The 24,416-nt window shown below is 41.5% G+C and overlaps 1 protein-coding gene across 2 annotated transcripts in view; it reads right to left on the reverse strand.

Moving 5' to 3' along the window:
* Positions 1-21,081, reverse strand: part of PPM1B (protein phosphatase, Mg2+/Mn2+ dependent 1B) — a 55,225-nt gene extending 34,144 nt beyond the window's left edge. Inside the window, exon 1 of one of the 2 annotated variants that reach the window (XM_060754389.2) lies at positions 20,823-21,076. The gene's annotated coding sequence lies outside the window, so the exon portion shown is untranslated. Of the gene's footprint in view, positions 1-20,822 lie in introns of both variants that reach the window. The other variant, XM_060754388.2, reaches the window with a different exon arrangement.
* Between the last annotated feature and the right edge of the window lie 3,335 nt (positions 21,082-24,416).

Consider the following 24,416-nt stretch of genomic DNA (forward strand, 5'->3'; position numbering starts at 1 on the left):
ACTGCTACTAACTTGCACAGCTTGACATGCAATAGACTTCCCTCATTCTCTAAGAACTAGTTGCCTAAAGAGAGAAATGTGATGCCACACAGTAGCTGTTTACACAAAAGAGGGTATTAGTACATGGGAGATGTTTAAGACTCACAACACAGCAGGGCCTCAACTGTACATAACAGTTGTAATCACTAGTTATCTTCAGGTAAACTAGAGTTCTGTCCATCCATCCAAGATCTCCAACTTAATGTTTTGTCCTTTTAATTCCTACTTCAAGTAGAGTGCACTTTCTAATGGCAGAACTGATTTTCAAGAGGCTATCCATGGAGAATATGCAAGTGTCATTAACAACTGTGGCTTAGATCTATTGTTCTTTGCTATTTGTTATCAGCGGAGTTATGTCTCATAGACATCAATTTTCCTCATTTCCTCATATATCTACAATATTGTACGTTTGCAGAGTGGTATAACTATATCTCAACATCTAGCTATATAGGGGCTTCTGGTAGGTTGCAGCTGGTTTGCATTTTCTCAGTGTTGTGCCATCTTGAGCCGCTTCTTGGAATTACCATAAATTGCTGTGGGAGTCGGGTTGACAATAGTTCACTACCCTTACCATCTCAAATAACTGTTCCAAATGATGGATTCCCACATCCAGTAAGAATTGTACAAGTTGTTATCTAATGTTTAACTGGATCCACCCTCCCACCCCCTACCCTCTTTTAAGTTGCACTCTCTGGTTCTACTTTTTGGAACAGAAGAGATTTAGATTTCTTCAACCATTGCTCATTTAGGGTTTGGATTATAGACCCTTTATTGTCCCTGTGTCTTCCCCTGGTTACATCCTGACTAGTCAACAACCTTCTTAAAATGTGGTGCCCATGGACACAGTTCCTTATATGACCAATGCAGAACAGAATGCTATGATTACTTCCCATAAAAACAACACAGTGAGACACAAGAAACTTTCCTGTTCTTTGACATTTGGAAATGACATGAAAGTGGAGAGAGATGTTTGCTGCTCCCCCAAGTAGCTCTGGATCCCAGTGTTCCCTATAAGAGAACAAGGACAAAGATCTCATCACAGTCATCAATCTGTAGTGTCTATGGGGTGAAGCTGTAAGCTTAGTAGCATAGAAAAAATGGCCAGTCAGTATGAACAGCCTATTGTCTTACTCAGCATAAGGTGCATCCCTGTTTCCCATGTTGTACTAATATTCTAGTATTTCCATCAATATGAAATATATAACTTATCCCCCCCCCCCAAAAAAAATACTGGTAAAATTTTATCTCAGACATTAATATTCAAAATTCTTAAATTGGCTTAAGACAGCTCCAGTTTCTCAGTCTCAATCAGAGAGAGCTGCAGTATAAAATGCACTGATCATTCAAGTACATGCCAATGAAGTAGTGCTAAGCTGGGGCATACCAGAGTCTTAGTACTGCTTTAACTAGTGAACTTCTGCAGTTGTTACATATTTGCAAATATTGACAGATTGCAGTCCCCTTCAGATCATGTCAACACAGCCAATGGTGAGGGAGCATAAACCTGCAGTATAACACCATGTGGATAACCACACGTTTCCCAATCCTTGCATTTAATATGTTAAATTACTTTAGGAATTGCAATTACAAGAAAGAAATTGCACATTTAAAAAAAACCAAAAGTCTAGTATTGTTAAGTACTTTCAACTTAAACGATCAAAGATGCACAGTAAACTTTCATATGCAGACTACAAATATACAATGAGGCTTTGTGCTGAACTATTTTGTAAGACAATAAATGTAATAATAATAAAAATAGAGTAAAACAATGTAATAAAAATAATACTAATAACAGAGTAAAATAATAAATAACCTTGAATTGAGTATAAGCCAAGGGGAGCTTTTTCAGCCTAAAAAGGGGGGCAGAAAAACTAGACTTATACTTGAGTATACATAGCAGTTCCATCCACAGGGAACAAATAGTATGAAAGAAATGTCCCTTCTAACTTGGTGAGGCTACTGCTCCCTATAATGTGAGATAGAGATCAATTACCAAGAGTTAACAGTTTCTTATTCCGGAAATGAACAAAAAATGTATAAATTATAATGGTCAGAAATGTAACTTGTACCTATTTAAATTAACTGAGGACGATAGGATATTATTCACTGGCACTGCTCATCCTAATTTTACTACAAAATGAAATTTACTCAAACAGAAACTGAACAACTCTCAATAGAGCTATAGCTAGCTACTACTTAAAAGATATTTTGAAAATTGTTTATGTATAGATGACAGCAGCTGGAAGACAGAATTCTCTCTTAAAAGGTGAGGAACTTAGTGCTTCAATATCTCTCTTGCATCAATGGTTTGAACTGAGATCTCACACACACTTCTCGTCAGTGCCTTGCCAAGATTAATCATTTCCTGAGGACAACTGGTCTCAAGGACACAAGAGCTTCACAGAGAAGCAAGGGATACAAACCAAACCAGCTGCAAACTACCAGTAGTAACACTGCACCTGTTGAATGCCTCGGGCAAAGAAGCACAGAACTTCTAGTAGGAAACAATAAACTGCAGCTCAGATTCAAAAGACAATGGATGAATAAGTTATTAATATTTTGGTATTCTTTGTACTTGTTTGGAGAGAAGCTCTTCATATTATTTGCTGGGGAAGAGGAAAATAAACAACACATTTTTGACATTTCAGGAAGGTATCTGTGGCAGCACCTGCTCTGCTGGACATATAGTACCAGCACATGGCGGTACAAGCAACAAAATTAATAGCAAGGTGACGATTTATAGATATCTGAATCTGGTCCCTCAGCTTGGATGCAAAAGTTACACTGGCAAGAATATTACTAGGAGTCGACTAGTGGTTAATAATGGATAATAGCTTTCATAAAATAGCTTATGGAAAAAAGCTCTAAAAATCATGGAATAAATTGCTGCTGAAATCTCTGCCGATTATGAACTTTAATGATTGCACACAAGCATTCGGAGAATAGGTTACTATGGGTTTCAACACAGTCTGAATAAGGATTATTTGCAAGGATTTTGGATGAATGAAACTATGAATTTTATATGTTAATTTGTATGCTGTTTTATGTGTTTTATATTAACTGTTAATTGGTTTAACTGAGAGTTGTTTTTATAGTTTGATTGTTGATTTTACTGGCATTGAATTTTTTGCCAAAGTTGAGTCCCCTGAGGGGTGAGAAAGGAAGGGTAGAAATGAAATAAATAAATAAATAGTTAGAATATCAGGATTTTGATATCTGATTATGTAAATGTTCTTTAGCATTATTCTGTGTGCACCTACTCAATTTGTATGTTAATCATCTAACTTCAGAATAGAAAAAAGTTACCTATGAAAGTTTTGGTCATAAAGCCTTTTGAATTCCATTTTTTTTAAAAGGTGGTTAAGTCATTTATTTAATGACATATCTTGCAACATGTACCTACCGTAAATAGTGAAGTGTGGGCATTGCCTTCATGTAACTGCCTATTTTCCTTACTATTGTATTTCAGTAAATTAGCACCCTACGCCTGATTACAGCTTTATACTGATCATTACCTTCTTGCTCTTTATTGGCACTCCTCTTCTATATAAGCAGCCAATGAGCTATTTTCTCTTCCAGAGGAAGTTTGATACCCCAAAACAGCTAAACTAGTTTTGAACCTGTCCACTGTCTGGCCAGAACAGTTGTAGTTTACACCAAATAATTCATAAAATATAATCTGGGATCACACATAGTGGAAGAACTAAATGTCATTCTAGTCTATGGCAGGTTATTGCCGAAACTAATAACTGCTGGTGAGCTCAATCAAAGGGCACTATGATAAGGATAGAGGGCCCTTATCAATGACAAGCAAGGTGACTAATTTTGTCACACCTGTGCTCATAAACATTTCTTGAAGATTCAGAATTGTAAATCTGAACACTACTCTTCTCATAGAAAGTAAACTAGTTTCTAACTGTTCATTTGGCTCTGATGGACATGTTACATGGCTAAGAGTGGCCTGATGATTGAAGATAAAGAACACATAATTATGCATGATTGAAGTTAACCAACTTGAAAAACCTTAAATGTTCAATATAATTCATACTGAATGTTAGCTAAAAATATAGTCATTCCTGCATACACATAATTAATCTTTTCCCATAAACTCGTATTTATTTATTTCACATATTTGTGTCCTGTCCTTCTCACTCCTGAAGGGGGACTCAGGGTGGCTCCACAAAATACATTCGTCCAATGCCAACAACAGTAATAAATGATAAACACAATTAAAACATAAAATTATTAAAACATTGTTTAAATCACGCAGGTTTGAAAACATAGTCCAGGTCAGTTCATTATAATTCACACAAATTGGGCCTCATTCTAAATTGCTGCCTCTACTGTTCCAGCGCTTGGTCCCATAACCAGGTTTTGAGTTTCATTCTAAAGGATAAGAGGGTGGGAGCCAATCTATGTCACTGGGTAGAGTTCCACATGCGAGGGGCACCACTGAGAAGGCCCTGTCTCTCGTCTCCACCAGTCATGTTTACGAGGATAGTGGGACTGAGAGCAGGGTCTCTCCCATCGATCTTAGACTTTGTCATGGTTCATGGCAGGAGCTACCTTCAGACAGATAAAATGAGCCAGAACTAAAGCCAGCACTTTGAATTGTGCTTGGTAGTAATGCTACCTGCAGAAACTATGCCCCGTTCTCCAGTCCTGATTATACAGTATGGTCCCTAAATCCACAGGGGATACATTTCTGGCCTTACTATGAAACCAAAGATAACAGTGGATCCTATTGGAATTCATGACTTCCAGTAGAAGCATACTGTAGAACAGGGGCCCACAAACTTTTTAAACAGAGGGCCAGGTCACAGTCCCTCAAACTGTTGAGGGGCCGGATTATAATTTGAAAAAAACATGAATGATTTCCTATGCACACTGCACATAACTTATTTGTAGTGCAATAAAAACCCTTAAAAACAATACAATAATTAAAATGAAGAACAATGTTAACAAATATAAGCTTATTAGTATTTCAATGGGAAGTGTGGGCCTGCTTTTGGCTGATGAGATAGGATTGTTGTTGTTGTGTGCTTTAAAATCATTTCAGAGTTAGGTTGACCCTGAGCGAGGGCCGAGTAAATGACCTTGGAGGGCCGCATCCGGCCCCCGGGTCTTAGTTTGAAGACCCTTGCTGTAGAATCACATTGGAGGAACTAGAACATGCCTTGAGCAAGTGAATTCATGGATACCCATCCTGGAGGCACACTATCAGCATTTTTCCAATCATCCTTAATCAAGGGGCACCTAAATTACTGATCACAATGTAACTGGAATCCCATCCATGCTTACAGTATATTCAGATATAAGTAGACCCTGTGCATATGTCAAAGGCAGGATTTGGAGTCAAAATTATGAATTTTGATACAACCAGTGGAAAAGTTGAGGGTCATTCTGTAGAGAAGAGAAAGCACTAACAATACTGGTCCCTAACCACCACCAATTCCTTACCCAGGAATTCAAAAAAGCAAGCCGAAGTGCCACAACATAGAAAGCAGAAAAGGCCAGTCCTTCTTTTAAGTTCTCCCAGAAAAAAACAACAACGCACTTGCTTTTCAGCATTCTACTCACAGGTGATGGCTCCTTTTTTGATATGAGTAAAGCTGCCTTACTTACAGTGACTTGTGCATAATCAACCTCATTTTTTGGAATGATTTTTGACTAAAATTTCTAGACTCAAACATGTATATACCGTATGTCATAACTAGCAGAACAGAGAAAAAAATCTTAAATTCAACTGTGCTATAGCTTTGTTTTACTATAATAGTAAATGCAACAAGATAACACCATACCATCCTGCTACTACAGGTGAATCCAGAGTACTTGTAAATATAGCACATACTGAAATTTAATGAAGATATTGATGTGACCTTCAAAACCTGTTTACAACCAGAATTTTTATTAGGTAGAGATATGCATAGGCAACCAATGCAACTGGTACAACATTGGTAGCATGTGTTCTTCCCAGTAAGGATCCACCAACATTTAGACAGGTAGTGAATTGTGAACCAATTAAAATCTTCAACTGCTTTCAAAGGCAATTCGCACAAAAATATCTCTAGCCACAAATGCCACCAGTGTCTTCAAATATAATGGCAAGGGAAAAAGCTGTAGACTGGGTCCAAGCAAGTACAACTCCACCCAAAATCAGATATGATAGGTTTCTAACCCAAAGTATTTGGTTCTTATCTTTTCTTACTTATACCCTTTACATCTACTGAATTGGACATGGCTCTCAACAAATGTAAGAATGGCAAAGCAGCTGGCTTGGATGATCTACGGATGGAACAAATCAAGAACTTTGGTCCAAAAGCAAGGCGCTGGCTGCTGGAGCTGATGAACAACTGCACTGCATCCTGTCAGATCCCCAAAATCTGGAGGAAAGCAAGAGTCATCGCCATCTTGAAGCCAGGCAAAGACCGTAATGACCCAAAAAGCTACAGACCAATCTCCCTGTTGTGCCACCTCTACAAAGTTCTGGAGAGACTTATTTTGCATAGAATTATGGAAAATATAGACCCCTGTCTGATCCCACAGCAAGCTGGCTTCAGAAAAGGCAAAAGCTGCACATCGCAAGTGCTGAACCTGACTCAGCACATAGAAGATGGCTTTGAAAGGCAGCAGATCACAGGAGCTGTCTTCATAGACTTGTCAGCAGCCTATGATACTGTGAACCACCGCCTCCTCCTGAGAAAAATGTATAATATCACAAAGGACTACCACCTCACCCGCCTCATAGGAAACCTGCTACAAAACAGGAGCTTTTTTGTTGAGTTCCAGGGCCAGAGAAGCAGATGGCGGAAACAGAAGAACGGCCTGCCTCAGGGGAGCGTGCTTGCTCCATCCATGTTCAACATCTACACAAATGACCAGCCACTGCCAGAAGAGACAGAGTGTTTCATCTATGCTGATGATCGTGCCATTACTGCTCAAGCAGGGAGCTTTGAGATGGTAGAACAGAAGCTCTCCGAAGCTCTAGGTGCTCTTACTGCCTATTACAGGGAAAACCAGCTGATCCCTAATCCATCTAAAACACAGACATGCGCCTTTCACCTTAAGAACAGACAAGCATCCCGAGCTCTGAGGATTACCTGGGAAGGAATCCCACTGGAGCATTGCAGCGCACCCAAATACCTGGGAGTCACTTTGGACCGTGCTCTGACCTACAAGAAGCACTGCCTGAACATCAAACAAAAAGTGGGCGCTAGAAACAACATCATACGAAAGCTGACTGGCACAACCTGGGGATCACAACCAGACACAGTGAAGACATCTGCCCTTGCGCTATGCTACTCTACTGCTGAGTATGCATGCCCAGTGTGGAACACATCTCATCACACTAAAACAGTGGATGTGGCTCTTAATGAGACATGCCGCATTATCACGGGGTGTCTGCGCCCCACACCACTGGAGAAATTACACTGCTTAGCCGGTATTGCACCACCTGACATCCGCCGGGAAGTAGCAGCCAATAGTGAAAGGACCAAGGCAGAGACATCTCCAGCTCATCCCTTGTTTGGGTATCAGCCAGCACGTCAACGACTTAAATCAAGACATAGTTTTCTTAGATCTACAGAGACACTCGCTGGAACACCCCAGCAAGCGAGAGTCCAAAAGTGGCAGGCCCAAACCCAGCACCTCAATTCATGGGTGATACCAGATGAGAGACTCCCCCCTGGGCACTCAGAAGACTGGGCAACTTGGAAGGCGCTGAACAGATTGCGCTCTGGCACCACGAGATGCAGAGCCAATCTTAAGAAATGGGGCTACAGGGTGGAATCCTCAGCATGCGAGTGCGGAGAAGAACAAACCACTGACCACCTGCTGCAATGCACCCTGAGCCCTGCCACATGCACGATGGAGGACCTTCTTGCGGCAACCCCAGAGGCACTCCAAGTGGCCAGATACTGGTCAAAGGACATTTAACCAAATACCAAATTTACAAAATCTGTGTGGTTTTTTTTTTCTTTTTCTTTTTAATCTCTGTGTTTGTTTTGCTCTGTTAGAATTGTAATACAATGGTTGCTGATGACACGATAAATAAATACTTATACCAAACCTGTCTTGAGAAACCTGCTGAAGAGCCACTCTGTTATTTCAATGTGCACAGAGACCAAGCAACCAAATAATATCTGCCAAAAATATTATGCAGATGTTAAAAATATGGATTAATTGTTGATAAATCAATTAAATTAAGAATAGACAATATTACTGCACAATCCTTGTGGTAACTTTGCCTGTACATCCACACAAGGTTACTATGGAAAAGTTTATTGAAATACCATGGAAATGTATTAATATCCTAAACAAAAGGAGCAAGAAGAAAAGTTAATACAGGAGCACTCCTGTTGCACTTGACAGGCATGAATGAAAGGACTCTGAAAATTATTGCCTACACTCTTCCATTTGCTCATGCCAGTAATATGGGCAACAAAAAGCACAGGGCCAATTTTTTATTGTCTTGTCTTAGATATTATAACAGAAATCTACAACTCAATTAAAAGGGCTCAATCCATGATTCCACAGGCACTTCTAGTGGTCACAGCAGAGGCAACATATTCATTTTTTCTTCCCTTTTCCAGGAAAAGAATGGCTTAATGAAGGGAATTAACCTCAATGACGTATATTGCCATTGGATCAAATCATGTTTAGAATTCACTTAATGCTTAACTTGTACTTATGCTGGATGTTAAAAATGAAGTTATCTTATTAAAGTGGCCAATTCTGAATTGGAATAAATCAAAACAGGATAGAATATTCCAGCTAAGGGCCCCAAGCAACTCTTCCTCCATAATTCTTGTAATCAGCATTGCATGTTTGCATTATTAGAAAATGTTTCTTGATAGGTATGTCAATTGTTTCTGAATGAGAGTACAAACTTCCCTTATTAACCACACACTAAATTTCACTACATAAAGATCTACCTACCTAAAGCAATGATTGCCACTTTTGTTCAATTGTCCAACTATTCACTGCATTTATACTGGGTTGACAACATACTGTCTGATGGCTGCTAATAAACACATTATGCAATGTCTGTAACTACACAGAAAGCTGGCTTTGTACAGCATCTGCCTAAGTAGCAAAGGAAAATTAACACATGGAAACCTGGACTAACAAGATCATAAAAACACTACCACACTACCTGCATAAACTCTCCATAGCTACAGAATCACACAAGTTTACAGACTGTCACATGACTCCACCAAATTGAAACAAATGTCTCACCTAACAAAATGTCTTACGATTAGTTTTATTTCCAATGTAATTGTATTAACTATTACTGCAATATATATTTTACCAATATACTTGCTAGTATCATTTTGTGTCATAGCACACAGCTATACAATGGGAGACTCAAAGCCTGTGCTTTTTTCTGAACCACTGCAATATGTTTTTGTTATTTACAAAATGCATACTGTGCTTTACTAAGTAATACAAGCAAGAGGCAGGTCTCAACATCAAGGAGTTTGCAAACTCATTTTCAATTGTGAGTGGAAAAAACAAAAGATATTGGAGAGGTTAAAGAAACGGGATGAATGTGAGCAATAGGCCATCTGTTTTCACTAGCTTTCAGCAGTTAAATCTAATAATTGGTACTGAAGCAAAACTCCTTTCCTAGTCTTTAAGGTCTGGGAAATTTATGGCACTATTTAAAAGACATATAGAGCCTAAAACCTAATGAAAACAGAACTAAAAATAGCTTAACCTTTAACACTGGTCACTAAATAAAGAAAAACTGGGGGAGGGAAGAGAGAATGCAAGCTACAGTTGGGAGCTGAAAGATAGGGTGGAGAATGGAGGAGTGGTAAGGAAAATTCTAGTGTGTGGCAAGACAGCAGGCTTCTTGGCCATTTCAATTTTCTCTGTACATAAAGATAACAGTTTCTCGAACTTTACACTGTCAACAGGTATTTGTGTTTTGGTGAAACTGTGGAACAACAAAGTCCCACAGTTGGAGTGTAGCCAGTGGAAAAACAGCCCTCATGTGCCTTGGTATCGTTATTAATATGTTTATTAAATAAACAGCCACAGAACTTACCAAGAGGGTTAAGTATCCCTACTATTGGCCTTAAGCCTCTTAAGAGTTACAGAGGCAAGAACAAGCAGCTTTAACAGCAAGAAAACAATGCTTTATTCTGCACTTACTTTTTCTCTAAATCCCTAAGGGGATCTAATGGTTGTGGTTTTCATTTTATACCTTTATTATTCTAAATTTGCAATACTCTTGCCCATCCTAAACAGCTAACTTTTAATTAAGTAGGTAGGGTCTTGCTGCACCCCTCCCTAATATTACACATATATTTCTGCTTATTAGGTAGTCCACCTGTAAGTCTGAGTTCCATATTTCTAGGGATCATAATACATCCAAGCACTACAATCCCTTTCTTTTACTGGAATTTGCTTGCTCTTCTCTTCTCTTTCTCTTTTTGCTGATTCTGCCTGCTTTCTATTGAACAAATTCTCTTTGATAGCTCTCATAATGTGGGCCTCTTTGGCTTCAGAGACTGAAACCAACAGGATGGTGAGAACATTCACTTATTAACAATAATAAGGATGTTCACTTATTAACATGGTAATGCTATAACACTACTGTCAGAAAGCATTATAGACTTAAACATGAGGAACAACTGCATTGATCTAAAATAACATTTCCATGATTTATACAAAAGAGTATAGTTATAAAGACACCACTTGATGTCCCCAAATTGTAGAATAACACATGTCTATATATAGGTACAACTGTCTCATGCTTACATAGGTCACACCAATTGCTCCAGGCAAACAGTCAAGTGTCAATTGTCCCCACTTCCACAACAACCAATGCTATATTGCTCAACTTTTGAAATCAGAGATGCTCAGAATATTTCTACAGAACTGTTTTCAATCTAAAAAAATAACATTACTGTCAGAATTGTGTACACTCAGTTTATCCCCTTATGGCTAAGAATCTAGAAGAGTACTGGCAAGCAGCTGGGAGCAAGCAGAAGGATTAGGCAGATTTGGTAAGCAACTTTGTCTAAGCCTAGTACCCCTGCCCGGTTTCAGTTGATGGAAAGTTAATAGCCACAAATACCCCGGTACAATAATACCCTCGTCCAGTTTTTAATAACCCAAAATACTACATAAATTACACAAGGAAGTCCCATACAGTACTCTGTTCATCTGTTTTTAAAGGTGGTTTTTAAAAAAAAAATTTAAGGGGAAAGGCAAGTTTGAGAAACATTTTCTCATCTATTATACAAATTTCTTATAAAAAATGAATCACCACCACACAGAGCTAGAAGTACAGTACAATGGTGGAGAAACAAATTCTACTTATACCACAATAATTATTATCCAAATGCCTAAAAGGATATCGTATTATTCAATTGACTGAGGACTCTGCAACCCTTTCAACAGATAAACACATGTTATGCACATCACCACCTTATACAAAGGCTGAGAAAATATGATTTGCACAAAAACACTAGCATCACCATGTCCAGCTATGAGAGCGGAGTCTGGTTTGGATATCCAAGACCAATATTCTAAATATAGCACTGTACTAGCTCTAGTCATACCCTGTAAAACCATTTCCAACTGTGAAAATAATAATGCAAAACGGCTTTAGTCTATTTAAGACTAATATTAATCTCCATAGCAAAATAGCTACCCTTTCCCAAGTATTTGTTTTTCAAAGATCAGAGAAAACTTTCAACCTCTCCTTGTGTAGACCTGTGACATGGAAATGAAGCACCTAACAAGTCTAACCTCTGAAAATGGGACAACAGTCTTAACACCTGGCTGATCAGGCATGATAGGCATTCATTGCCTCCAGGCACCAATCCCACTAAGCTGACATCTGTGGAGAGCTTCCATAATATTGGCCCAACTGAACACATGGCCATGATTGTGCACAAATTCTGCATGGCAAAGGAAACATGCTTCCAGTTGGGGTAAGGCAACTGATGGTCAGCTGTAGCTGCCCCATCTACAAGGTCATCTCGTGTATACTGGAGGGCAGGTTTGGGGGCCAAAATTATGGATATTGACATGAGCTATTGATGTCAAGGGTTATTCCATGGAGAGGAGAAAGCACCAACACCATCTCAGAGGGTTAACTTCAACTAGATGCCACCACAATTTCCCTGCCATACCATTTCCTTGCCCAGGCATTCAAAAGGCCAAAAGCAGTGTTATGGCAGAGAAAATAGAGGGTGCTGGTGTTTCTTTTGGATTTTCTCAAGATGGATTAAGCTCTTGCCTTATACCACTCTGCTCAGAAAAAGGGGCAGTTCTTTCTTTTATGTCAAGAAGTTTCCCTAGGTTTTCTGGATTGATTTTTTAAATAAAATTTCTAGACTTATGTATACAGGGTAAATTTTAAAGCCATTGTTTAATATACTGAGTAGTGCAGTGGTTTTCACCCTGTAGGTCCCCAGGTGTTTTGGTTTACAGTGCCCAGAAATCCTAGCCAGTTTACCAGCTGTTAGGATTTCTGGGAGTCGAAATCCAAAACATCTGGGGACCCACAGGTTGAGAACCACTGGGATAGTGAAATCCAGAATATTCTATGCCTTAAACAGCTATCAAAATAAGTATGGGCAAACAGAGTTCCTTTCGAAATGGAACCAGGTAAGTCTTTAGCTGCCACAACATAAGAAAAACAATGCAGAGTGAGCAGTTACTGGCTTTAAGTGATGTGTGAACATTTTACATGGGGAAAAGCCAAGTTGCCCCTTGACCCTGTTCAGGCAGGGTTCCAGGAAAGAACAGAAAACTTGACAGCTGTACATGTAACCATATTCTGCATAATTAGGGGTGGAGACCGAGGGACTCTGTAGACATTACTGAACAATATTTCCAGCATTCTTCATCATTGATTGTGTTAGTGACGGCCGATTAGTTAACATTAGTCAACATCACCTGGAGGGGAAAAAAGTTTCCACTAGTAGTACAACGGAGATGGTGGATGTTGTTCTTTTGCCACAACACCAGGATCCTCTTGATAGCTAAAGACAGCTACATGATGCAGGGAACAAGTTGAGCATCAAGTTACAAAGATGCTCCATCTCCACTGAAGTTCCTGCAAATGGCCAGCACCAGAGCTAAAGCACACATGGGCTATCCCCTGAGCAATTTTTAAAAAGTCACATGCGGATAGCTTAAGGCTTTCAACACTCTACTCACACTGGCCTCCTTAGCAAGTAAATCTCATCACATATGCATTGTTACAAAGCTCTAGGCTTTTGGCTAAACCTACATTCTTATATGGATAAGAATGCAGGAAACCTCAAAACCTACAGGTTTGTTATTGTATGAATTTTCATTAGAAACACAAAGAACCCTCTTCATGTACAATAAAGCTTTGTGACACATCAAAGACTAGAAAGTTTTATTTAGCATGAGCTTTCATGGATAGCAAAGCCACTTCAAAAATGTATGGAGTGCTACCTCAGCTGGAAGTTATTTATACACACATGCTAGGAGAATAAAAACCCTCTATGCATCCAATTAAGTATCCTTATACAGACTGACCACTCCTTATCAAGCATAACAAAATCTGAAGTATTCCAAAATCCAAAACTGTCCACATGGGTAGATAGGACAGTACCACCTTTGCTTTCTGATGATTCACTGTAAACAAACTTTGCTCCATGTGCAAAAGATAACTATATGGGATGAAGTTATCTTCAGACTAGGTATATATGAACGTGTATAGGTATACGTGTATAGGTATATATAACTGATGTTTCTTTAGATTTGAGTACCATCCCAAATATCATAATATGTACTTCCATACAACTCCAAGCATTTCAAAATACACAAAAATCTGAAAAGCCAAACAATTCTAGTCCCAAGCATTTTGGATAAGAGGCAGTCAACCTGTTCTATTTTTCAATTTTCCTACAAAAAATGTAGCTTACTTTTATTTTTATACAAAAGGTGAGATTAAACCATTAAGTACCTGACTGAACTGAATCAGAATCTGAACTTTCCTTAGTTCCCCAGCAAGAGGTCCCCGTGATTACTTCTAATTGCTACGTACAACAGCATCAGAACTATAAGTTGTGTACGTTCTCCCTAAAGCAAAAAGTCTGCCCTTTTCTGAAGAAAAGAAAAGGTCTTTAATAAAGTATTTGTGTTCAATTCTATTTTAATGTTTGCATCTTTTACACTTTTAAATTGTATACTAATGCTTTTATGTCAAGCTGCTTTGAGCCCCCTTTGGGGAGATAAAACGAGGGTGTAAATATAATAATAATAATAATAATAATAATAATAATAATAATAATAAATTTCATATCTTACACACCTCTTCTCAAGGCTTGAGATGAGGTAATAATGGTAACAATACTAATTGATTACTTGTTACCACCTCTCCTTACAGCTGAAGGCAAGGTACAATGTATCTCAAATCCACAGATAAAATTGACCCTAAAATACCTATTTTAAAAATACAGAACAAAAATTAAAATACCAATATTAATAAATTGTAAATTTAAACATTCAAAGTTTAAAATTGACTAGGTAGGCCTGCCAGAAGAGAGAACTTCAATCGCGTTTTAAATTCTGATAGCTCATTTAGAGATCAGGGCTTTTCTGGCAGGTCACTCCTCCATTGAGGGGCGACCTATGAAAAAGTCGTCCGAGTGAGTTGCCAGACAGGTTCTGGCTGACTGGACTAAACATCCCACAGAGAATCGAAGTGTGTAGGGTGGGAATTAAATGGGACAAGGTGATCCTGTAAGTACCCTAGACCCAAACCATACAAGGCCTTAACAATTATAACACTTTTTACTTTGCCTGGAAATCAATTGGCAACCAGTGTAGTGACTTTTTATATAGGTACAGTATCCTCACTCCTGGACATTCCCATAACCCATCTGGCTGCCATGTTTTAAACAAACTCGGGACTGAGGTAGCAGCCCAATATACATCACACTGCAGAAGTCCAGCCTTAAGGTGCCCCATTCGCGTGTAAGCACCACACAGGGCAGCGTTTTAAAAGACCTGCAGACTGTCGAAAAATTTCACTAACGAAAAGCAAAAACAAAATGTTGCTATTTTGACCTTTAAAGCTCTACGTGGTTTGGGTCCAGGTTACCTGTAGGATCACCTTCTCCCATACAATCTGCCCCAAATACTTAGGTCCTTGGGGCTGGGGGGGGGGGGGGAGTAGTTTCTCCAACTAGCCAAAACCCGAATGGCATCCGTCACCCAGAGGACCTTTTCATTGGCCACTCCACGACTGTGGGACGACTTGGCAGCACAGGTCCAACAGCTAGATCAACTGTCGGAATTTAAGATACAAGTGAAGGCTTAAACCTTCTGGCAGGCCTACCCAGACAGTCTTAACTGTGAATTTTAAATTCCTTTAAAATTGTATGTCTTGTTTTTGTTTTGTGATTTTGATACGCATTTTAATATGTGTATTTTATGGAGTGTTTTAAAATTACTATGTGTGAGTTTATGTTTTAGCAATGCTGTAACCAGCTCAAGCCATGAGGGGAGGCGGGCAAGACATAAAACTATTATTATTATTTTAAAAGGAGAGGGACTCAAATGTCAGACATGATTACTCAACTAAGTCCATTTCATCAGTGAATTTTAACGTCATGTATCCTGTTCTATAAATGTTATTAGAATTGCACGGGCAAACTTTGGCCCTCGGGATGTTTTGGACTTCAACTCCCACAATTCCTAACAGCCAGGAAATGTGGGAGTTGAAGTTCAAAACACTTAAAGGGCCGAAGTTTGCCCATGCCTGCCATTGTATTTTATTGTTCTTTTTTAACACAGTTGTACCCCGTCTCGAGCCACAAGGAGAGGTGTATATTATTATTATTATTACTGGGAAAAGATACACCAAAACAGACGCAGGCAAACTTGGGCCCTCCAGGTGTTTTGGACTTCAACTCCCATAATTCCTAACAGCCAGTAGGCTGCCTTGCTGTGAGTTTTCCGGCCTGTATGGCCATGTTCTTTCCTGATGTTTCACCCTCATCTATGGCAAGCATTCTCAGAGGTTGTGAGGTCTGTTGAAATCTAGACAAGTGGGGTTTATATATCTGTGGAACAATGTCCAGGGTGAGAGAAAGGACTCTTGTCTAAGGAAGGTTTTATTTTATTGTAATTTTCTGTTTGGGCTTGGCCTCATGTAAGCCGCTCCAAAGTTTATTATTATTATTATTATTATTATTATTATTATTATTATTAAAGTGTGAGTGTTGCAACTGGCCATCTTGATTAGCACTGAATAATCTTGCAGGTTAAAAGCTTGGTTGGTTGCTGCCTGGTTCATCCTTTCTTAGAAGGTGTTAGGTGGCCCTGATAAGTTTGTCTAGAATTCCCCAATTTTTTTAGTGTTGCTCTCTATTTACCGTCCTGATTTTAGAATTGTTTAATACTGGTAGACACGTTTTTGTTCATTTTCATGGTTTCCTCCTTTCTGTTGAAATCGTCAACATGCTTCCTGTGAATTTCGATGGCTTCATTGTGTAGTCTGACAAGAGTGGTCCAGCATTTCTGTGTTCTCAAATAGTGTGCTGTGTCCAAGGTTAGGTTCATGAGGTGCTCTGCTATGGTTGACTTCTCAGGTTGACTAAGTCTACAGTGCTTTTTGTGTTCCTTAATTCGTGTTTGGGCATCGCTGCATTTGGGGGTCACTTCTATGGTAGGCTGTTGGGAATTGTGGAAATTGTATTGTTCAAGGCTTTCATGGCCGGAATCACTGAGTTATTGTAGGTTTTTTCAGGCTATATGGCCATGTTCCAGTTCCGAGCACAATTCAAAGTGCTGGTTTTGACCTACAAACCCTATATGGTTCCGGCCCAGCATATCTGGTCGAACGCATCTCCCTCTACGTCCCACCTCGGAGTCTGAGATCCTCTGGGGAGGCCCTGCTCTCGGCCCCGCCTCTGTCACAAGTGAGACTGGCGGGAGACGAGGAGCAGGGCCTTCTCAGTGGTGGCCCCTCACATATGGAATTCACTCCCTGGGGAAATTAGATCAGCAACATCCCTCCTTTCCTTCAGAAAGAAATTAAAAACATGGATGTGGGACCAGGCGTTTGGGCAATCTGGCAGATGAATAAAGGACTGTGACGACCGATAGGAATAGACAATGTGGAACGAAGTATGGACCCTGAGTTGGCAAACGCTGTGCTTGAGATTGGCTATCGACTGTGAGATATATTGTTGTTTTAATTGTTAACCATTTAATTGCCGTTTTTATATGTTATTGTATTTGTGTAGGCACCAAATTATGCCATTTTGTAAGCCGCCCTGAGTCCCCCTATTTCGTATAGAAGTATACGAAATAATAATAATAATAATAATAATAATAATAATAAATGTTTTAGAGGCATTCTCTCCTGATGTTTTGCCTGCATCTATGGCAAGCATCCTCAGAGGTTGTGAGGTCTGTTGGAACTAGGAAAAAAGGGTTTATATATCTGTGGAATGACCAGGGTGGGACAAAGGACTCATAGAATCAAAGAGTTGGAAGAGACCTCATGGGCCATCCAGTCCAACCCCCTGCCAAGAAGCAGGAATATTGCATTCAAATCAGCCCTGACAGATGGCCATCCAGCCTCTGTTTAAAAGCTTCCAAAGGAGCCTCCACCACACTCCGGGGCAGAGAGTTCCACTGCTGAACAGCTCTCACAGTCAGGAAGTTCTTCCTCATGAGATGAAATCTCCTCTCTTGTAGTTTGAAGCCATTGTTCCGCGTCCTAGTCTCCAAGGAAGGAGAAAACAAGCTTGCTCCCTCCTCCCTGTGGCTTCCTCTCACATATTTATACATGGCTATCATATCTCCTCTCAGCCTTCTCTTCTTCAGGCTAAACATGCCCAGCTCCTTAAGCCGCTCCTCATAGGGCTTGTTCTCCAGACCCTTGATCATTTTAGTCGCCCTCCTCTGGACAAATTCCAGCTTGTCAATATCTCTCTTGAATTGTGGTGACCAGAATTGGACACAATATGGTGTGGTCTAACCAAGGCAGAATAGAGGGGTAGCATTACTTCCTTGGACCTAGACACTATGCTCCTATTGATGCAGGCCAAAATCCCATTGGCTTTTTTGACTCCTGTCTGTTGGAGTTAGGTGTGAATGTTTCAACTGACCACCGTGATTAGCAGTTGATGACCTGGCAGTGCCTGGGGCAATCTTTTGTTGAGAGGTGATTAGATGTTTGTTTCCTCACTGTTGTAACTTTAGAGTTTTATTTAATTTTAGTTTTTTTAATACTGGTAGCCAGAAAGGAGGAAACCATGAAAATGAACAAAATCTGGCTTAAGCGGCTGAGGGAGGAAAGGAAAGGACATGAGGCTGTTAGGAATGGTGGAAGTTGGAGTCCAAAACACCTGGAGGGAGGGACCAAGTTTGCCCACGCCTGGTCTAAAGAGAAAATAGGTGTGAATGTTTCAACTGACCACGGCAATCTTTTGTTGAGAGGTGATTAGATGTCGTTGTTTGTTTCCTCGCTGTTGTAATGTTAGAGTTTTATTTAATTTTAGAGTTTTTTTTTAATACTGGTAGGCAGAAAGGAGGAAACCATGAAAATGAACAAAATCTGGATTAAGCGGCTGAGGGGGGAAAGGAAAGGACTTGAGGCTGTTGGGAATGGTGGGAGTTGGAGTCCAAAACACCTGGAGGGAGGGCCCAAGTTTGCCCACGCCTGGTCTAAAGAGAAAATAGGTGTGAACGTTTCAACTGACCACCTTGATTAGCAGTTGATGGCCTGGCAGTGCCTGGGGCAATCTTTTGTTGAGAGCTGATTAGATCCTCAGAGGTAGTGAGGCCTGTTGGAACTAGGAAAAAAGGGTTTATATATCTGTGGAATGGCCTGGGTGGGACAAAGGACTGTCTGTTGGAGTTAGGTGTGAATGTTTCAACTGACCACCTTGATTAGCAGTTGATGGCCTGGCAGTGCCTGGGGCAATCTTTTGTTGAGAGGTGATTAGATGTCCTTGTTTGTTTCCTCGCTGTTGTAATTTTAGAGTTTTATTTAATTATAGAGTTTTTTAATACTGGTAGCCAGAAAGGAGGAAACAATGAAAATGAACAAAATTTGGATTAAGCGGTTGAAGGGGGAAAGGAAAGGGTCTGAGGCTGTTGGGAATGGTGGGAGTTGAAGTCCAAAACACCTGGAGGGAGGGCTCAAGTTTGCCCACGCCTGGTCTAAAGAGAAAATTGGTCTGTATTAGGAACAAAATCTGTCTTAAGCGGCTGAGGGGGGGAAAGGAAAGGACCTGAGGCTGTTAGGAATGGTGGGAGTTGGAGTCCAAAACACCTGGAAGGAGGGCCCAAGTTTGCCCACGCCTGGTCCAAAGAGAAAATAGGTGTGAACATTTCAACTGACCACCTTGATTAGAAGTTGATGGCCTGGCAGTGCCTGGGGCAATCTTTTGTTGAGAGGTGATTAGATGTCCTTGTTTGTTGTAATTTTAGAGTTTTATTTAATTTTAGAGGTTTTTTTTTTAATACTGGTAGCCAGAAAGGAGGAAACCATGAAAATGAACAAAATTTGGATTAAGCGGTCGAAGGGGGAAAGGAAAGGGCCTGAGACTGTTGGGAATGGTGGGAGTTGGAGTCCAAAACACCTGGAGGGATTTACTCAGTCTTTGAGGAGGCTCTTTTCATGTCTCCTGACTGAAATAGTGACATACAGGCAGTCTCCAAGTCACGAACAAGATAGGTTTTATACGTTTGTTCTTAAGTTGAATTTGTTTATGAGTGAATTTCTCCTTCACAATTATTGAAGGTACTGTACAAGAGACCTATCTTCTCTATTACCTAGCAATTCTGGTTGCTCTACAACAGTGGTTCCCAACTTTTGGACTTTTGGGCCTCCAGGTGTTTTGGATTTCAACTCCCAGAAATCCCAGAGAGTTCCACTGCTGAACGGCTCTCACAGTCAGGAAGTTCTTCGTGGTGTTCAGATGGAATCTCCTCTCTTGTAGTTTGAAGCCATTGTTCCACGTCCTAGTCTCCAAGGAAGGAGAAAACAAGCTTGCTCCCTCCTCCCTGTGGCTTCCTCTCACATATTTATACATGGCTATCATATCTCCTCTCAGATGTGGAACTGTGGGAGCTGAAGTCCGAAACACCTGGAGGCCCAAAGGTTGGGAACCACTGCTTTATAAGGTTGTGGTTGGATTGCAAAGAGGAAGGTTAGCAAGATTCGAAGTGCTTCTATCCCAAATGTGATGCTGAGAGGACATTGCTCTCTGTTTAGAGTTAAATATCTTGAAAGCCTCTGTATTAAAAATATACAGATTTCTGGCCCTCAAAACTGATACTTTAAAGTGGTGGGAGGTTTTTAAATGGAGTGATACCTGGTGTAATTTTCGTATAGCTACAGATTTGTTTTAATATTTTTCAGGCTTCTATGGGAAGTGGGCCAATGAGAACGCAAGCGAGGAGGAGGAGGGGCAGCATAATAAAGATCCCAAGGATCCTGGCCGAGGATCAAATGCGGGGCCGCTAATGCAAAGCAGGGGAGGCCGGGCCTCTCCAAGCGACGCCCTTCCCGCATTCCCTTTCCCATCGAGAGAGAGAGAGAAAGACGGAGGTCGAGGAGGGCCAACCTTCCTCCCTCCCTCCCTCCCTCCCTCCGCGAACCCGCCCCCTCCCCTCTCCTACGCAGAAGCCAAGCGCAGGCCCAACTGAAGCCTGGGCCTCCCTCAATCCCTTTCCCTGCCTCTCCCTCACTGACTCCCTCCCTCCCTCAGGCCTCGGCCTCTTCCCGCCCCTCCTCCTCCTCCTTTCCTGCCTTGAGCCTGTACCTCGTTTAGGAGCCCCGCGCCAGAGTAGGCCAACTAGGCCTGGCTCGAGTCGACTGAGGCGAGAGCTGAGGAACCGCCGCTGCCGCTGCCGCCTCCTCCTCACGCAACGGCCTCTCCTTCCGCCGCCCTTCGCCCAAGCGCAGCCAGCACCACGGACATATTGGGAGCCCCCGTCCCAGCCGCCGCGACTGGGCCCGCCCTCGCTCGCTCCCTCCTCCTCCTCCTCCTCCTTCGCCGCGCAACGTCAGAATGCACCGAGGGGAGGAAGAGCGGCCCCCCTCCTCCCGCCCTCCCAGAACGTTCAGCCCGGCCGGCACGCACAAAATACAAAACGCTCCTCCTATTGGTTGGTATTGCCGTCGCTCAAAGCCCAGCTCGCCTCCTCTACTTCCTCATTGGTCTTCCTACCCCTTGGTGTTGTCCCTTCTCGCTGCCGATTGGCACATCCGCTTGTCACTTGCCCCATCTCAACCTCGCGTCTATTGGTCCTCGGCCCTGCCCATCAACTCCTCCGTCCTTACCTATGCGCAATTTTGAAAGGAAAAAAAAATCCCAAGGGCTATGCAGCTCTGGATCTCATTGGTCCAAAGAGGTGTCAATTAAACACCCCCTCCCCTCCCCATAGATCTGTTGCCTCTTTCTTTCACCAAAGATGAATTATCCTCCTCTTGCCCCGCCCCGCTGCATTGTTACTTTGTAATCATTGGCTCTGAGAACTGCCGGTCTTGGCTGGCTTCCGCGTCCTTCTAATGGAGACTCAAATTCTTGCATTACTATTGGGAGGAACCAAGGAAAGGGCGAGGCTTCGAAAGCTACTGAGCGTTGAGCTCTTTTCAGTACAACCCCCCCCCCCAAGGCCGCAATAGACTCTTCCATGTGATTGGTTAAGTGCTGGAGCGGCCTTCTCTCCGGTACTTACCAAGAACAAGAAAGGGGGGGGGGAGAGAGGAAATGCCCGTATGTTCTGTCGTATTACATCATCGCCAACCAATAGGAAAGAAGGATCTGTTTGCCTCTCGTGCTCAGGGCGCCTGAGGCTTCAGAAGGGGGAGACAGGAAGCAGAGCTCTAATGGGCTCCGCAGGAAACGCATGCTCTGCTGAGTTAAAGGAGGTTTACCTCCCCAAAAGGTGTCTTTCACTAGATATTTGTGTGTGACATTTCTGTTCCAGTTGACCATAAAAAATAATAATAAATAATAGTATGTACATAAACAATATACAGAAAACCCACACACACAGATAGATATCTACATAAAAACTCCTACCATCACCCAAGTCAAAAAAGAAGCACCATTAAAGCCTTGGCAGACCGTGCAAAAAGAATCTGCGAACCCCACCTCCTCCAAGATGAACTGAACCACCTCAACTGGGCTCTCCAGGCCAATGGATACTCCACCTCAGGCATCAGAAGAGCTGCAAGACCAAGAACAAGCCACGAGAGTCAAGATGAAGATCCACCCAGAGGAAAAGTGTTCCTGCCATACATCAAGGGAACCACTGACCGCATAGGGAAGCTGATGAGGAAACAACATACAAACAATCTACAAACCCACCAAGAAAATCCAGCAAATGCTACGTTCAGCAAAGGACAAGAGGGATCCTCTCATCTCTGCAGGAGTCTACCGTATACCATGCAGCTGTGGACAAGTCTACATAGGGACCACCAAACGCAGCGCCCAGACACGCATCAAGGAACATGAAAGGCACTGCAGACTCCTTCAACCAGAGAAATCAGCCATAGCAAAGCACCTGATGAACCAACCTGGACACAGCATATTATTTGAGAACACAAAAATGCTGGACCACACCAACAACCAGAGTTTGTTTAAGGAGCTCCACTGGCTGCCATTTATTTCCCAAGCCCAATTTAAGGTGCAGGTGCTCACCTACAAAGCCCTGAACGGTTTGGGACCACCCTACCTGCGTGACCGCATCTCCGTCTACGAACCCACACGCTCACTCCGGTCATCTGGGGAGGCCCTGCTTGTGATCCCACCTACGTCGCAAGCGCGCTTGGTGGGGACACGGGACAGGGCCTTTTCTGTGGCGGCCCCCCGACTTTGGAACACCCTCCCAAAAGATCTTCGACAGGCCCCTACTCTGGCAGTTTTCAGAAAGAACCTAAAAACTTGGCTGTTCCGATGTGCCTTTTCAGATTAGGAATTCCCCATCACTATGTCCTAGAAGCACTTTAGTAGAATTAAGATCGCTGCACACCGCACTTATTTTAATCCTACGTTCCTCCTGCCATTTCAGCACTTTTAACCCTGTACCCACCGCTCTGGCCGGCCCAGTTTTAAAGTGTCCTGATGTATTGTTACTGTTGTTGTTATTTGCTTAACTATTTTGATTTGCTTCTGTTTTGTCGTGTTATGTTTTGTTGTACTGTGTTTTGAGGCTTCGGCCTGTGTAAGCCGCATCGAGTCCTTCAGGAGATGCTAGCGGGGTACAAATAAAGTTAATAATAATAATAATAATAATAATAACAACCATGTCAGACTACACAGAGAAGCCATTGAAATCCACAATCATGTGGACAATTTCAACAGAAAGGAAGAAATCATGAAAATGAACAAAATCTGGCTACCAGTATTAAAAAATTCTAAAATTGCAACAGCAAAAACAGCAGAGAGAAAAACAGGCAGGGACATCTAATCACCTTTCAAGAAGAGTTTTGCTCCAGGCACAGTCAGCCCATTGTATGCTAATCAAGGTGGTCAGCTGAAAGATTAACACCCAGCCCAACTTACAAAAGCCCTTTGTCTCACCCTGGTCATTCCACAGATATATAAACCCCCTTTTTCCCCAGTCCCAGCAGACCTCACCTCTGAGGATGCTTGCCATAGATGCAGGCGAAACGTCAGGAGAAATGCCTCTAGAACATGGCCATATAGCCCGAAAAAACCTACAAGAACCTAATGTACATAAACATACTGTGTACATAAACCAAGATTATGGCAACCAGACTGGGAAAGGTTGGGAAAGGAGTATGACGGTTGTATACTCTCACCCAACCCTATTCAACTTGTATGCGGAACGCATCGTGGGACATGCGGGGCTTGACAAATTCAAGGCTGGAGTTAAAATTTTGAATAAAAGAAACATAAACAACCTTAGATATGCAGATGATAACACTTTGATGGCTGAAAGCAAGGAGGAGGTGAGGAGCCTTCTAACCAAGGTGAAAGAAGAAAGTGCAAAAGCTGGGTTGCAATTAGACATAAAAAATACCAAGATTATTTATTTATTTATTTATTTACTATATTTGTATACTGCTCTTCTCAGCCCTCAGGGCGACTCAGTGCGGTTAACAAAGCAAATACAATATTAAACATGATAAAAACAGTTAAAAACAAGTTAAAAGAATAACATTATAATAATCAATAAACATCATAACAACTCGCCTCGTCTCATAGTTAAAATCAAGATCCAGTCTCATCATCCAAATGTTCCATATTTCTATATTAGTTACACTGCCTATTCAAATGCCTGCTCAAACAACCAGGTCTTCACTTTCCTCCGAAATGTGAACAGGGAAGGGGCCGATCTAATTTCTGTGGGAAGGGCGTTCCACAGCCGAGGGGCCACCACTG

Source organism: Anolis sagrei, chromosome 1 (assembly GCF_037176765.1).
Source record: "Anolis sagrei isolate rAnoSag1 chromosome 1, rAnoSag1.mat, whole genome shotgun sequence".
In the NCBI taxonomy this organism is placed as follows: Eukaryota; Metazoa; Chordata; class Lepidosauria; order Squamata; family Dactyloidae; genus Anolis; species Anolis sagrei.